Source organism: Lissotriton vulgaris, chromosome 1_1 (assembly GCF_964263255.1).
Source record: "Lissotriton vulgaris chromosome 1_1, aLisVul1.2, whole genome shotgun sequence".
NCBI lineage: Eukaryota > Metazoa > Chordata > Amphibia > Caudata > Salamandridae > Lissotriton > Lissotriton vulgaris.
In genome coordinates, this window is record NC_141685.1 from 91,245,409 (window position 1) to 91,261,485 (window position 16,077).

The window sequence follows — 16,077 nt, forward strand, 5'->3', positions numbered from 1 at the left end:
CGCGTGTATCCGTGTCTTTATTTCTTGTAATCGAATAAGCGTAACCTCTTCATCTGCACCGCAACAGCTTCCTCGGCTTTTCGCAGCTCAGTGCCTGCCCCGGGTCTCCCCGGTCTGTCCCTCTCCGCTCCCCTCAGTCTGCCCTCCACTGATTCCAGGTCTGCCAGTAACGTTTTCCTGACCCCTGCCACCTTGTTAATGCAAACGCCCCTGACCACAACCTTAAATGCATCCCATTCTATTACCGCCGATGTCGCCGTCCCCTTCGTTCTCCTCAAAATATCAGGTAATGCCCACCCCCAACCCTTTACTACAGACTGGATCTTCCAGCGCCTCTGGGCGGAGGTGCCAGGTCTGTATAAGTGATCTCTCTCTGCTCCATCGTATCCGCACTAACAACGGATTATGGTCAGAGATTGTTCTTGCTAAATACTCACTATCTGTCACCTTAACATGGACGCCAGGGGTGCACAATATGGCGTCCAGTCGCACATGCATGTCATGGATGCTAGAGTAATATGAGTATTTTAGAGAAACAGTGGTCCTTAGATAGGAAGCGCAGAAGAGACAATAACATATAGACCTTAATAGGTACTATAGATATTCAATGCCCAGCCGGATAAAGAATTTTTAATTTGCAATTGGTCAGTAATAGTTTACATAAGGAACAACACAACACAATGTAAAAAAGGAACGCAATCCTGCATCCAATGTAGGAGAAAGCAAAACAAAACGCATACAACGCGAAGGGTTTCAGGCAACAAAAGAGCAATGGCTGCTTGGAATAATCATAGAGTCAAGCAAGCTAGCCAAAACAGAGATCACATTCTTCATATGAATTGCTAAACAATGGTACTATTTTTGAAAATGTCGACGACGTTTCGATCCCTATCTCTTAACATACAAGGATCATCATCAGGACTAAAGAAATAATTGCCTGGTATTTTTACACAATGCCTTGTAAAAGCGGTGATGCCATCCATAGGGTGAAGGATGACAATCCTGCTGTGATGGATATACTGGGGTAGTCAATAAGGCATTTAGAGTGGAGGAAAGCGCTGTAAGGGCTTCACTCCGGGATTCGAATCATGTATTGGGCCGTGGTATCGGCATAGCTGGAGCGATCACGAGGAGTTCACGCGTCAGCTGCTACGATGGGCGTAGCACATTGACGCCTCTCAGCCATTGAGCAATAAGGATTTTGCCCATCGTAGCAGCTGACGCGTGAACTCCTCGCGATCGCTCCAACTATGCCGATAGTGCAGGATCAATAATGAAGGTCATAGAGCTGCAGCTGTGTGATAGCCAGGTTGCGTACCTCACTTCAGAACAGTTCAGGATCAATAATGAAGGCCACGGAGCTGCAGCCATGTGATTGCCTGGCCAAGCAAAAGGTGTCTGTTCAACAGATACAAATTAATAATGAAACTCTCCGACCCACGTGCTGTGTGATAGCCAGGGTGAGCACAACAGTACGGGCTCATTAACAAAAGTCACAGAGCCTCATACGGATAGATAGCCAGGCAAAATCACCATTTTACATTCTTGGACAACAATTTCTAGATGGCTAATGGAGCCGAATTTTGAAATGATTGTTCCACAAAAGAAATGAAAAACAAAAAGATTGATTGCACAAAAATAATATAAAGCTAGAACCAATCACAATGCTATAAAATGTACACAATAATGACTAGCTTTTTACTTGTTAAAAATAAATGCATGTTTTTTGAGATGTAATAGAATTAAAAAAATGATTTTGATTTTGGCATTTAACTGCTGATTGTATAGAAATGAGATTGCTCCCCTAAACTCAAGATAATTTGTGCTGTCAGCAGGGAGTCTGATAGAGGAGGCAGTAGAAGGGGGTCCTGTCCCGACAGTGTGACTGCTGTCAGCAGGGAGTCTGGCACAATGAAGAGACAACGCTTGAAATGAATGTCTAGAGTCTTCCTCATCGGGAGTTGTGAGGGGCTCGATGTGACACTGTTAGTCAAATCTTCAAGGGGACGTCACAGAGACTCAAAGCCAATGGATTTCAATGTCGAGCCTGTTTATTGCGACTTAATCATCCACACTGATCGTAATAAGTGATTGGATCAGGCCCTCTCCTACCACATTGTGTTTAGTATGTATTAGTTTTGTTTTTATTTGTGATTTTCTACTGTACCATTCTGCGCAGTGATGTTAACTACGATCTCATTGCACTTGTTACTTTCTTATATGATTAGTTGATGTTTGTCCTTCCGTATATATCCTTGTATGTCTTTATATGTTTTACTGTATGTAATTTTGTCTGGAAACAACCAAGAAAAACTTGGTTTGAAATCATAAACCACTAGGACAGCGGCGGATGTCAAACTCTTGAAGGAGGAAGAGTCACGTCCCCTAAACCGCTGCAGTTTGAGCTGACCCTAGGAAGCCACCCGAACTTCACGCAACTTGGCCTCCACTGGTTCTTTTGGTAGGGCACCGCCAGAACCTCCTTTAGGCTTACTTCAGGAAGTAGTGGGTTTGAAACTCTGTGACTTGGATTACAGTCCGTCTTTGTGTAAGTAGCCCTAAAGTTGTAGGGTGCTTCATTGGGTTAGCATTAGAGTTGGAATAGGAATGTCCCCTGCATTTTATTCTGAGTTTTATTAAGCGTGCACTCGAACCGAAGGTATCGGGGATCATAGTGCTTTATCTGAGCCCCAGTTGCGTTACAGATGGACACATTCATTTTTGTTAGGCACAGAGATATTGAATGATTTGCCCAGAATCACAGGATGTCTCACATGACGGATCTGAGTGCCATGCATGAAAGTATAGAGCTGGGAATTTTAAAGATTATTACGTCACCAACAGATAGTTGGAACGGTGCACTAATATACCGTCCCTCAGGAACTAAGACCAATTTCATGGACCAACTGATCGATCTAATTGCTATACATGTGCTCTCCTCAAATACATTTCTTTTGTTGGGGGATTTTAATTTTCATGGTGAAAATCATACGAACCCTGAGGTTAATAAACTCCTCTCTACTCTTGACATGATTGGACTCACCCAAAGAGTTACAGGCCCAACTCATCCAGCTGGCCACTCTCTAGACCTAATCTTTTCTAATATTGATCATCTAACCTGTAACCTCCCAGACTCTCTCACTTGGACCGATCATTCAATGATTAGGTTCTCTATCCAACAGCCATGCCCTAAGAGCTCAGACTTAAGTGCAGGGAAAAAACAAGTGGCGCAAGACCTTGGCAAAATCTTTCTGTAGAGGCCTTTAATGAGAATTTTCACCTGGAATCACCAAAGAAGGATAAGTAAGCTCCTACGACTTTGGAAGAATTTAATACCACCTTTGTGACAGTTTTGGATTCTCCCCAATGTCCACCATCAGCCCCCTGGTGCACTTCGGAGCTAAAGATTGAAAAATCCAAATGCAAGAGATTGGAGAGACTTTGGCGAGTTAGTAGAGACCCACAAAACAAACTACGGTTTGAACAATTCTTGTCTAGCTGTAATCTGAATTTAAAATCAGCCAGACTTCTATTTATTATTAACCAAATTGAACGTGCCAGTAATGTCCCAAAGGCCCTTTTTAATATAGTAAAAGACTTCGTATCTCTTCATGTCTGTAGACAATTGCCTATGGAAACCCAAGATTTTTGTAATTCGTTAGCAATCTATTTTCAAGAAAAGATAATTAATATTTATGCTAACTTTTCATCGATCACCTCTCAAGACCTTGAAGCCTCTACTCGAACCGAGGGCTTAGAAAAAATGGCAGCTAGCACCTTAGATTGTTTCAAGTTAACCACGCTTGAGGAAGTTTCCAATGCTCTCTCTTCTCAAAATCTGGCTCACCCCAAGATCTTTGTCCTCCAAAGACAATGGCCCTATTAGCCACTCGTTGCGTGCCAGCAATTCTAAATATCAATAATTATTCAATACAATCAGGTACCATTCCAATAACATGGAGGGAAGCATTCGTACGTCCAATATTGAAGAAACCGACTGCGGATACCCGAGAACTCAGCAACTACCGCCCTATTTTTTTGCTACCCTTATTGGGCAAGCTGCTGGAAAGTATAATTAACAAGCAACTAAGTCTATGCCTGGAGTCCAACGAAATTCTGGATCAATCACAATCCGGGTTTCAACCGGGCTTCAGTACCGAGACTGCCATGCTCGCTGTAACTGACTCGCTCAGACAGAAAATAGACATTGGAGGATACTGATCCTTCTAGATCTCTCCGTGGCTTTTGATACCATCTCACATTTAGTGCTCGCGGAGAGACTAGCTTCCTGTGGCATTCAAGGGGCAGCCTTGAAGTGGTTGCAGAACTTTGTCAGACAGAACGCAAACTAACATGCTAGGGCCACATCTGTTAGAAAAAATTGTAGAACAGCTAGGTTTTGAGATAATTTCATAGGCTGATGATACTCAGCTTATATTTACTATTGGCCCAAAGATAGAAGCAGAGAAATTGCGGTTCTCCAGCAGAATGCTTGTAATCTCTAGCTGGATGACACAGGACTGCCTCCAGTTGAATCCTGGAAAAACCGAGGTCATGCTAACGGGGAAAGCCTCAGCTAGCTGGTCTGATGAATCGTGGCCCTCACAATTGGGAGCAGCTCCTGTTCCTAAAACATGTGTTAAGAATCTAGGCCTAAAATTAGATCCGTCATTAACCATGAAAGACCACATTGCTGTCACTACTAGCTCCTGCTACTATAGTATGCGTTTACTCTGCAAACTTCTTCCCTACTTGCCCACTAATCACCGCAGAACCTTAGTTCAAGCCATGGTCATCAGCCAATTAGACCATGGTAATGCTCTGTTGGCAGAAGTGGGAGAGACCCTGCCTACTAAATTACAAGTGATTCAGAACACGGCAGCCAGAATGTTACTGAACCGCCCTGCTGGCTCCCCTTCTGCTCCCTTGCTGAGAGAGCTGCATTGGTTGCCTGTAAGGAAGAGATCCTTTTTTAAAATCTGTCGTCTCACTTACAGTGCGCTGAATGGCAGAGGCCCTTACTATCTACAAAAGAAACTCACCTTTCATACACCGAACAGAGATCTCAGATCCAGTACTCTAGGCATTCTACAGGTTCCTCGTATACGTTTGAGTCAGACTGGTGGGAAAGCTTTTTTGTATTTGGCCCCAAGATACTGGAATAAACTACTGCTGTCCCTAAACAAAATTTCCATATACAGCACCTTTAGGAAACAACTAAAAGCATTCCTGTTCTAACTCTGTTCTGACTTTCAGTCCTCGGGCCAAATTTCTAGGCGAGCGCTGAGATGCCCCCGGGTGAGTCATGCGCTATAGAAATTAACTTAACATGACAAAATACATAACATGCCTGAATGTAGCTAAACCAGAACCCCTAAATGTGCGCTGCCAGCTTTGCTCAGTTTGACTTCTAATTATTATAGAGGCGCTCCAGCACTTGACAGCTCAGGAAGCCATAAAAATGTGTGCCTTTGCATTTCAGTATGGTGATGCGGACCACCACATTGAAATGTGTTAGTCTAACCCCTGATGCATGGTACTTGGCAGGCCTGCTCCCCTCAACGCAGGCACCCTTGCAGTATGGTGCAAGGCTGCCTGCATTGGCACTAGGCAGCTAAATTCAGCACCAGCACAGGGAGAAATGCAAGGCTGCACCGTATTCTTGTAAATACGGTGTAGTCCTGCATTTCAGAAGTGGAGAGCGTGGCGTTAAGCCAAGGAGGCCAAGCCGTGCTCCACCATTACCTTGTAAATATGCCCCTTAATGACAACAGCCTGACCTATTTTATCAAGAGACAGAAAATCCTCTCATTTCAGAAGATGCACCGCCTTGATGTAGCATTGCTCCCGGACACACACCTGCACCTATTGAACATGATACATTCAGAAGGGATTGGATGAGTACGGTACTACATGCCAGCAGGATCCAGACTACCCTTACACACCCACCTACTCCTTTGGAACATGGGGAGAGTGGGTTGGACATCTGTTTTCACAAATCCCTGGGGGTTTGCACACTGCAAACATGGCGGGACCCCCCGGGCAGATATATTTTTGCCAAGGTTCAGATTCTCAATGAGTCTTTGTGTGTGGGCTCTATCTATGCCCCGGCGGCTGACCAAACTCCTGCTCTCCTTTGGACAGCCGGGGTATTCATGAGGGGGGGGTGCTGGAATATGGCACCTTGACAAGTCCAGAAACCAAATGACCAGGCAGCCCCGAGACCGGTTCATCCTCTCTGACATTATTGATGATCATGCCTTGATGGATCCATGGTGATTGACGCACCTGAGGGACGCGGACTATACTTTCACCTCCTGCGTCCATTGTAAACGTTTACGCCTTGATCCTCCCAAACAGTACCTCTGATCATGATCTTCTGCTACTCGACCATAAACTTTGATTGTTGAAAACCCCTCAGGCCCGTTGGCGTATGTATACAGCATGGTATAAAGCCCCTGAAGACAAACACAGACGGTTCCAATATCTGAGCCAGTACTTGGAGGAGAACGTTGGGTCCATCTCCTCTGCACAGGTGCTGTGAGAGGGCAGGAAGGCCGATGAATGATTTGGCTGCCTATAAGTGCCACTGTGAGGCATAACAGCGTTGGTTGACTGACCCCACGTTTCACTTGGCTCAGACGTATAACGCATTGCTGACCCCTGCTTTTCTCAAGGAGCTGCTTGGAGCCAAGTATGATCTGAACTCCGATTACACAGTGGAGGACCAGAGGGATACGCTCTGTGGACGATATAGTAGGGGACGTTGAGTTGGCCCCCTTTGGTACACTCATGCGTGATTATGGGCTGCCACAATCGCATCACTGACAGTATTGACAGCCTATGCATAGCCTGCGACACATGCTGGGTGCTCCCCCTTATAATCTTAAGACTGCCCCAATGTTGAGTTATACTCTGATGTGGAAAGGATTCAAGGACACTAGGGGCCCGATTCTGATGCGGTTTGGAATGCTTCCGGACCAAATGGGTTTGGGAATAGTTTCCAACCAAATCGGATCGGGAGAGTCCAACCAACTAAGTATGATGCGTCGGGATGCTTCCAGATATGATTTGGTTGGACTCCCATTGACGGTAATGGGAGCCTATGTTCCTAACCTCATCTTAATCGGGCCCGAGGTGGGAATGCTTTCCTAATCGCATCGTAATAGGGCCCTCAATTGGTAAGATACGTTCCCCATCGGATTTGGACATAGCAAATGCTGTTAGGAGGCCTTCCTAACCACATCAGAATCAGGCCCTAAGGTGGGGTTGTATGTTACAGCTGTGGGCAGCCTTTTTTAAAGCACTGCTTCCTACCATCTATGCTGTTTGCTGGAGCAGAGGTTGGGCCTCTCACTCTCTGAGCAGGACTCCCATGACCTTTGGAAAGATCATGGCAGTATACCTCAGGAGGTCAGGTTGAAATCAGTTATTTCAAGTTCCTACCCCACTGGCACTGACGCCGGAGTGGATCTATAAAGCACATATGGCACACGATTCCAAGTGCTGGAGGTGCTGATGGTGTAGCGCACTCGCCTGTGACATTTTGCATTTCCTGTGGTCTGTACAGTACTTTGTGCTACTGGGCACCGTTTGGGATAACTTGGTGACCAACCAAGCGGTGGCACCACAATTCATGGCCCGTCAGACCTTGCTTCACGAAATGTCAATATTCCATGATTTAACTCCCCATGGTAAGAGTAAGCTGGCTATGGCCTTTGTAGTGGGAGTTGGTTTTTTGGGGGGCGACCATGGGTCCTGGCACCCTGTCTTTTCTCTCATGTTTCCATGTTCCTTCCCCTCCTGTTCCCCCTCGTTCTCCTTCCCTGATCTTCTGCGGGATCTTCTAGGACACATCACCTCTATCTGGAGATGGTATTTTATTTATCATTTTTCCTGTTATCAATGTCATCTCACCAGTTCTAGTTTACACAGTATCTTAGACTCTGCTGAATCGATAAACTTCAATCTCTGTTATATGCTCATTGTGTATGAAAGGCAATAAAAAAATTAGATATTAAAAAAAGACACAGGGAGTGGTGTCACTTAACATTTGACTTTGACAATTCCAAAGGAAAAGACATTACTGAATTTATAGACATGATCAGAACAAATGTCAAGTGATAAAATTAACAATCAAATGTCACTAAAATTGACATTCAATTTAACATTCCACTGAACTGTGTGCAATACTCATGGTGAAATATAAGAAAAGTTTTGCCACTAAAATGTGGGACAGAGGGTCTGCTCTGTGCCGAATAGTCACGTGTGAAGTTCTAGTTAATCCCCATAATTTGGAAGAATGAGCCAGGTTTGAGTGACACTTCCGACCGACCTCCAAATGTGTGAGTGTCACTCGTGATGAGTGAGGTTTGAGGGATCTGATATATGCACGTCCGAACTAATGTTGCTGTCGAGGCATTCAAGACTGCTTGCATGACAATGCTACAAAGAGTTGACACACTCACTAATCAATGGTGTATTGGTGACGAGTATACTATGATATAGGGGCCTATGTGAAGGAGTAGAATATTTTCGAGTAATTAAATGCCCCTCCCCTTTCCTCAGACCAGAAATACCCACTCATTTTTATGATACAATGCAAACTGTGTGAGAAATTACTGGTTCATACTTGATATCTCTCTCTTAGGAATTAGTTGTTTCAAGGATAAATTGCTTTATTGTTTGTCAGTGAATCTTTGTTGAGAGAGGATGGTGCTTACTGTAAACAAAACAACAAAGCCTGGAAGAGGCCACTATCTTAATATTTTAGGAGACAGTTGTGCTCTTAAACCAGAGACTCAAAACCTAATTAGAACCTACAATTCAGTCTTGTTCGAGGATATAAAACTGTACCAAATATAAGGAATAAGCCACAGACATTGGAAAATTAGAAATAAGCTGTTCCTTCAGTTGTCGCTTTGACACATGACCTATGCCTCATTGTCACTGATCTGGTGTCTTAAACTTCATGGTATTTACCTCTGTTTACTTTGCTTTCTAGGACGTTGTGGGTTTGAACAACTGCAAATAATATATTTAAAAGAATAAATAAGCTGTCCAGTTTAATTGCAAAACTGACTGAAATACTCATATATTCACTGAAATACAGATATATTCATTGAAATTCAGATATGTTCTTTGAAATACAGATATGTTCATTGAAATACAGATATATTCTTTGAAATACAGACTGCCACTTCCAGTTGTCACCTTTCTGTAACCACTCTCAAGTCCTTTACATCAGTGGTTTATTTATTTATTTATTTATTTATTTATGCAATTTTATATAGCGCGGACTTTACCCGAAGGTGTCAGAGCGCTTCACAATAGGAACAGAAAAGATACAAACTGAGAACGTTACACAAGCAACAGATTGCAGAGGCATTCGTTATGTTACATACGGTAAAGTGATAATTGTAAGCAACCAAGAATACATGAGGTAGTAAAAATTGTGAGAAACCAAAAATACATGAGGTAGACAAGGTAATTGTGACACTTGTGAGCAAACAAAATACATGAGGTAGTAAAAATGTGGGCTACCAAAAATACATGAGGTAGTAAAAAGTGCTCAGGAGGGAAAAGTGACAAGTGTGCAGGCTACAAGAGAAAATAGAGTATAATTTGTGGTATAATACTGCAGTATATGTTACACACTCAAGCACAAGAACAAACGATTACGTAGGCAAAAGTAGCACTTGTGCAAGTATCAAAGGTAAAAAACCTGTGAGAGGAAGCAAACCGTGTGTTACAGGGGCAAAGTGGTGAGTGCAAGTTGCAAGAGGGTACCAAACACAAGTACATGGATAATACTGCAATAAAAGGCAAACACTCTAACCGCAAGAACACACTGGGAAGGCACTTCCATGGACATGAGAAGTAGAAATTATCAGTAGTGGGAGATCTTCCTACAGACAGAAGAGAGTTACTTTTGGAGGTGTCTCTGGAGGAGGAGAGCTTTGAGGTCCCTTTTAAAGGCCTGGGAGGAGGCTGTGGTCCGGAGCTGAGGCGGCAATGAGTTCCAGATTCTCACTGCGTTGCCTGAAAATGATTGGGCCATCGTTCTTTCCTTCTTGAAAGTGGGAGGTTCAAGCAGTAGATTCTCCGCATTGCGTGAAGGTCTAGAACCTCCAGAGAGTTTCAGTTTATTCGCCAGGTAGAGAGGAGAAGAGGAGTGCAGGGCTTTGTGGGTGATACAAGCGGTCTTGTAGATAGCTCTAGCCTCCAAGGGAAGCCAGCGGAGGGTAGATAACATCGGTGTGATGTGATCGCTTCTTTTGGCCCCATAAATGAAACGAGTTGCTGAGTGGAAAACAGACTTAAGTGGGGACACGTGGGATTTGGGGAGGCCAGTAAGAAGAGAATTGCAGTAGTCGAGTCTGGAGAGGACCAGTGCTTGCACCAGGGTTATAAGGTCCTGCTCCGCGAAGAAGCGACGGATTCCCCAAAGAAGGCGCAGTTGGTATCGAGCTGATTTCGCAATGGAATTGATGTGGGGAATTAGATTAAGTTTTTTGTCTAGTATGACACCAAGGGATTTGGCGCTGTCGACAATGATGGGTTTATTGTTTAGTAGATTCATCTGATCCATCCATGATTGAACCGGGGGAGGAGAGAGTGAGGAGGAGAAGAGGAGGAATTCAGTTTTGGAGGGATTCAGAATCAGTTGATGAGTTGACATCCAGTTTTGAATGGAGTCGAGAGTGGAGCTTAGGATGGAAAGATCGTGAGTAGAGGCAATCTTGAGGTAGAGTTGAGTGTCGTCAGCATAAAGATGATAGTGAATCCCGGATTTACTTAGGAGATTTCCCAGTGGTTCTAAATAGAGATTGAACAGTGTGGGAGCAAGTATCGAGCCTTGGGGAACACCTTGACCTACCGCCACAGGAGGTGAAAGACTGTTCGCTATTTTGATCATTTGGGATCTGCCAGAAAGGAAGGATGCAAACCATTTAAGCACAGTGCCCTCCATGCCCATTCTCTGTTGAAGAATATTGAGGAGGGTATTGTGATTGACAGTGTCAAAGGCTGCGGAAAGGTCAAGGAGAATTAGCAGACAGGACCCCCCTGAATCGAGTATCCTCAACGCGTCATCAACCACTTGCAGTAGGGCTGTTTCAGTGCTGCAGTTTTGGATGAAGCCGGACTGACAGTGGTCTAGAAGGTCATTGTCCTTGATATGACAGGAGAGTTGTTTTGCTACACATCTTTCTGTGATCTTCGCCAGAAAGGGAAGGTTAGTGATGGGGCGGAAGTTGTTGAGGTCATTCGCATCTGCAGTGGGTTTTTTCAGAAGAGGGGTGACCTGCCCAGTTTTGAAGGAGGCAGGAAGGGAGCCTTGCCAGAGGGAGAGGTTGATCAGAGTGGTCCAATAGGAGAGGGAATGGGTATAGAAGTCAATGGCAATGGCACTGGGGATAGGGTCAAGAGAATGGTTGGATGGCTTCGTTTCTCGTATGCACTTGAGAAGGGCATCTTCAGATATAGGGTCAAAGCTCTGCCAAATGGCTAAGGATTTGCGCTCCTCTGGAGGGGTAGGATGAGCGACCTGATCCACAAGTGATTTCACTTTTTCATCGAAGAAAATAGCAAAGTTCGCTGCTCTCTTTGTAGAATCATCCACCTTTGAGGTTGGGGGAGAGCCGTTAGGCATTTTGATGAGATCAAATAGTTTTTGGGTCTATTTTTGGCGGAATCAAGGAGGGTTTTGAAGTGCGTCGCTTTCCCAAGGAAGATGTGCTTGTGGTACTTGGATCTTGCTGAGCGAAGCTTGGCCAGATTGTCGGAGGAGGGCACTTGCCTCCATTGTTTCTCCAGGGATCTTAGCTGCTTCCTTTCCTCATAAAGGGATTTGTTGAACCAAGGTGCTGAGGGAGTGGGCCTTAACCTTTTGCTTTTGAGTGGAGCGACTTTATTAATTTCAGCTGCAAGAACTGTGAGGCTTTGAGAGGTGAGTTCGTCAACATCTAGGTTCGGGTCGAGCCTTGGAAGGGATAGCAAAGCTGATTCACAGAGGGGACCGACATCAATATTTTTTGCATCCCGGAACCATGAGATGGCCCTCTTGGGTTGGCCAAGAGTTATAGAGTGTGAAAGTTGAAGAGAGAATGGGATGAGGAGGTGGTCAGACCAATCTACATGAATTGGGGTAGTGGTAGAAAGCATGCCTGCTTTAGATATAACAAGGTCCAGGATTGCGCCCTTAGAATGGGTTGATTCCGTGCAGTGTTGGATAAGATCGTTAGTAGATAGGAAAGTGGCCAGTGAGTTCGCAGAGGAGTCTTGCGGTACTCCCCAGTGGAGATTGAAGTCACCCACAAAGGTCTGATTGTCACTTCGCGAGTATTGGTCGCTGATAAAGTCGGTGAGTTCATCCATAAACGAAGGGCCACTACGAGGCGGGCGGTAAATGACATGGAATCTGAGGGGTGAACGGTGTTGCAATTGAAGCTCAAGAGAAAGGCATTCAAAGGTTTTGGAGGAGCTGTTAGGAGAGGCCTTGAGTTGGAGGGTGTTTCTAAAGATGACTGCAACACCTCCCCCCGAGTTGCCAGTTCTGTCATTCCTAAGTAAAGAGTAGCCTGTGGGTAATAGGAGATCAAATATAGAGTGAGATGTATCTTTGAACCAGGTCTCTGTGAGGAAGAGCATGTCAATATTATGAAGGGTGATGGTATCGGAGATTTCAAGTTTGTGTTTTACTGCAGATCTGCAGTTGTGAAGCATGCAGCGCAGCTCTGTCAAGACTGTTTTGGTGACGGGGGCACTAGGGCTCTGAAGGGTGATCGGGATATTGTACTTATGAGGGGGTGCTCGGGGGGGTTTAGGTGGATGCTTTGTTCTGACAGAGGTGATGATCGGAATGGCGTAGATAGTGGGGTTGCTAGGGTATGTCAGTTGAGGAGGGGTGGCGCTCAAGGGCTTGAGTGAGTTAACAGAGTTTCCCGATGATAGGTTAAGCTTGGCTGTACTGGGGTGAGGGGGCGAGGTGCATCTCGTGGGAAGTTGGGAAGGAGTAGCGGTGCAAGAAGGGGTGACAATCTTAGAGCATAGAAGTGAAATGGCAGCTATAAGCTAGGAGATGGAGGTGATAAGAGAGCCTAGTGTGTTTTCCAGTGAGAATGGGGCAGAGCACGGAAGGTTGGGTTGGGGAAGGTTGGGTGGCTCTATTGAAACAAGGGGGGGTGGAGTGGGTGGTGGCAGGCAGGGAGAGGTGGCAGGAAAGGAGGTAATTTTGGGTGTGGGGTTCATAAGTGGGGAAGGGTAGTGGGTGAGAGCGGGAGTTAGTGAAACGGAGGTTAAGGGAGAGTTGTCAATGTTGGTGTTGCAAGAGGGAGAGGAATTAAGGACAAATTTAGGGGGAGAGGTGTGTGGAACTCGGCAGTTGGGTAGAATGAGAGGGGAGGCCTGTGTGGCGTCAAGAGAATGTAGGAGGTTTGGGAGGAAAAGAGGTGAGGTGGTTGTGGAGGACCTGTCAGCTAGGAGAGGTGGCTGCGAGGGAACGGGCATCAGGAAAGGTGAGGGGTGTTGGGAGAAAGGGGAGTTGAAGAGAGGAAGTGGTCCTGCTGGGCCCGAGGGAGGGAAGTGGAGGGGGTTACCGGGCGGGGAAGGGGAGTAGTGCAGCATTCCTGGCGGAGTAGGGGGGAGGAGAGAGATGCGGTGGGATTGAGGAGAGGACGGGGTGAATAACGAGGGGAGGAGGGGATAAGGGGGAGGGATGGAAGGGGTGAGGGGAGCATAAGGAAAGTACACTTGGGGAGAGGGACGGAGGAGAGGTGGGCTAAAAAGGGGGGTAATGGGAAGGAAGATGGGGGAGGAGAAGAGATTGGAGAAACGGGATGGTGCAGATGGGACGAGGAGCGTATTGGCTTGTGGTAAGGTTGAAATGATGTGTGAAGGGATATACTGTGAGGGGGGAGGAATAGGAGGGGAGGTCACAAGGGGGGGGAGGGAAGGGGGCCGACCTGTGCTCCTCGAGGGAGCCGCCAATTGGAGTGAGGTGGGGTCTGCGGAGGAGAAAGGGAGTAATGGGTGGAGCTGGAAGGAGAGTGATGGCGGAATCCGGTTGCAGAGGAGGGGAGTAAGGAGGGGAAGAGGCAGTCAAAGAGCGAGAGGCAGTTGTCTGTGCCTTGGATCAGGACAGTACCATTGTTGTAGAGTGAGATAGTGAGGTTACCTTTGAAGCAAGCAGAGGGGGAAATTTTTAGTTTTTTCCCATGGGGGATAGAGGAGGAGGAGGTGACGTTGAGGGAATAGTAAAAACTGTTGGACCAGGAGGGGATGTCATGAGTGAAGAAAATGAAATCATTTTTTAGCCTCCCAAAACGACTATTGTAAAATTGATCCACAAAAAGGGAATCTGGGAAACGTTCAATAGTGTTATGTTTCCATCGTTTAGTTGCGGCTTTAGACAGGCTAGGAGGATAAATGATTTTGTAGCAATTAGTTCCAGCCTTAACTCGGGGGGTGGCCATGATGGTGAAAAGTGGCGAAGGAGTGTGGGGGGGATAAGAGGAAGGTGTTACTGGGAAAGCGGTGGAGAAGAGAAATAGAAGGGCATAAAGGGGGCACATAGTCCGGACGTTAAGGTGAGGATATCAGAGCTAATGTGCCGTTTGGGACTAGCAAATCCTAGGTGTGCAAACCAGCCTCAACATCTTAAGAGTATCAGTAGAGGTGCTCAGGGCAGGGTGCGGAGAATATACTATATGCATAGCGATTTCCAACACCAACAAATATCTACTGGCCTGGCGCCCTACAAGTCTTGCAGACTCCTAGTCCAGCTGGCCAATTCGGATGGGGACTCACATGCCCTAAAACCATAGTGTCAATAGGTGCAAGTGCACTTGATACACAATAGTAGCATATGGTATATACGGTGAATTACAAAGTGCAAGGTGTAAGTGTATATGAGGTAGCACACGATACAGTTAACACAATGTACAAAAATCTACGTAAATATATGAGGTATCAATCGGTGCATTCCGGGAAAAAAGTGAGAAATTCCAGGATAAAGGTGTGATAGGTGCAGCTTACAAAAATGTACAATAGACAACTACAAGAATGGTACTAATGATGTGCTGAGAACAGGATACCAGTGCAACCAAGAAGCTGCATGATGGTATATGTGAGGTATCAGTCGTTGCATTCCAGGCATAAAAGTGAAATAGGTGCAGCTTACAAAATGTACAATAAACAAATCAGCGAATGATATACTGATACAAGGTACCGGTGCAACCAAAAGCTGCATGAAGCAGAAATGACATTAGCGAGCAGCCAGAAATAATTGAGGTAGCGATCTGTACATTACTAGTAAGAAGAGTGAGGTTTGTGCAGGTTACACAAAATGTACAAAATACAAGTAGAGGTATAGTACTGCAGTAAAAGGTAGACTCTTAGTCACATGAGGGTTTAAATACAAAGCTATGTAAAGTGTGCTATCTAACAAGGCCAGGTCTTAGGGAATGGTCGGATAGAGAGAATGACTAGTCCAAAATGGCCGCCCAAGAGGGAGAGAGACCAATCTAAAATGGCCACCAAATAGTGAAGATAGATAGTTAGTCCTCTTTTTGTTGTTATGCTTTGAGAGCAGGGAAGTGCAGTTTCAGTTTCTGTTCAAGCAAGTCCAGTCCCTAGCTTGCTGGAGGGAGTCTTATCTCTGCTATGGAGAGGTCTTGTGTGGGGGAGTTAAATTGCGGAGCCTCGTGACCAAAAGAAGGTAGAGGATGGGATTTATGACTACAGTTTTATGGCTCCAGCCATTTTGAACAAAGGAAGTTTTTCAAAAATGTGTGCAAGCGAATGGGGAGAATAAATACCTTATTTGTGGGTGCTACTCAGCAAGCACGTCGATGTTGATAGTAAGGTTATCTATCACATGACTAGCCAGAGTGAAAACAACCTCAATGTGCATAGCAGGTTGCTGGATAATGATCGTGCATGGCAGAGCAGCAGGGGTGCAGCCTCTAACCGTCTCGGTGGGCGTTTTTGCGTGGTTCCCGATTGCCTGTTCCCCTTAGTTACAATTCCCCTGTGTTCTCACGTCCGCCTCAGCGTTCACTCATGCAAGGCCCCATC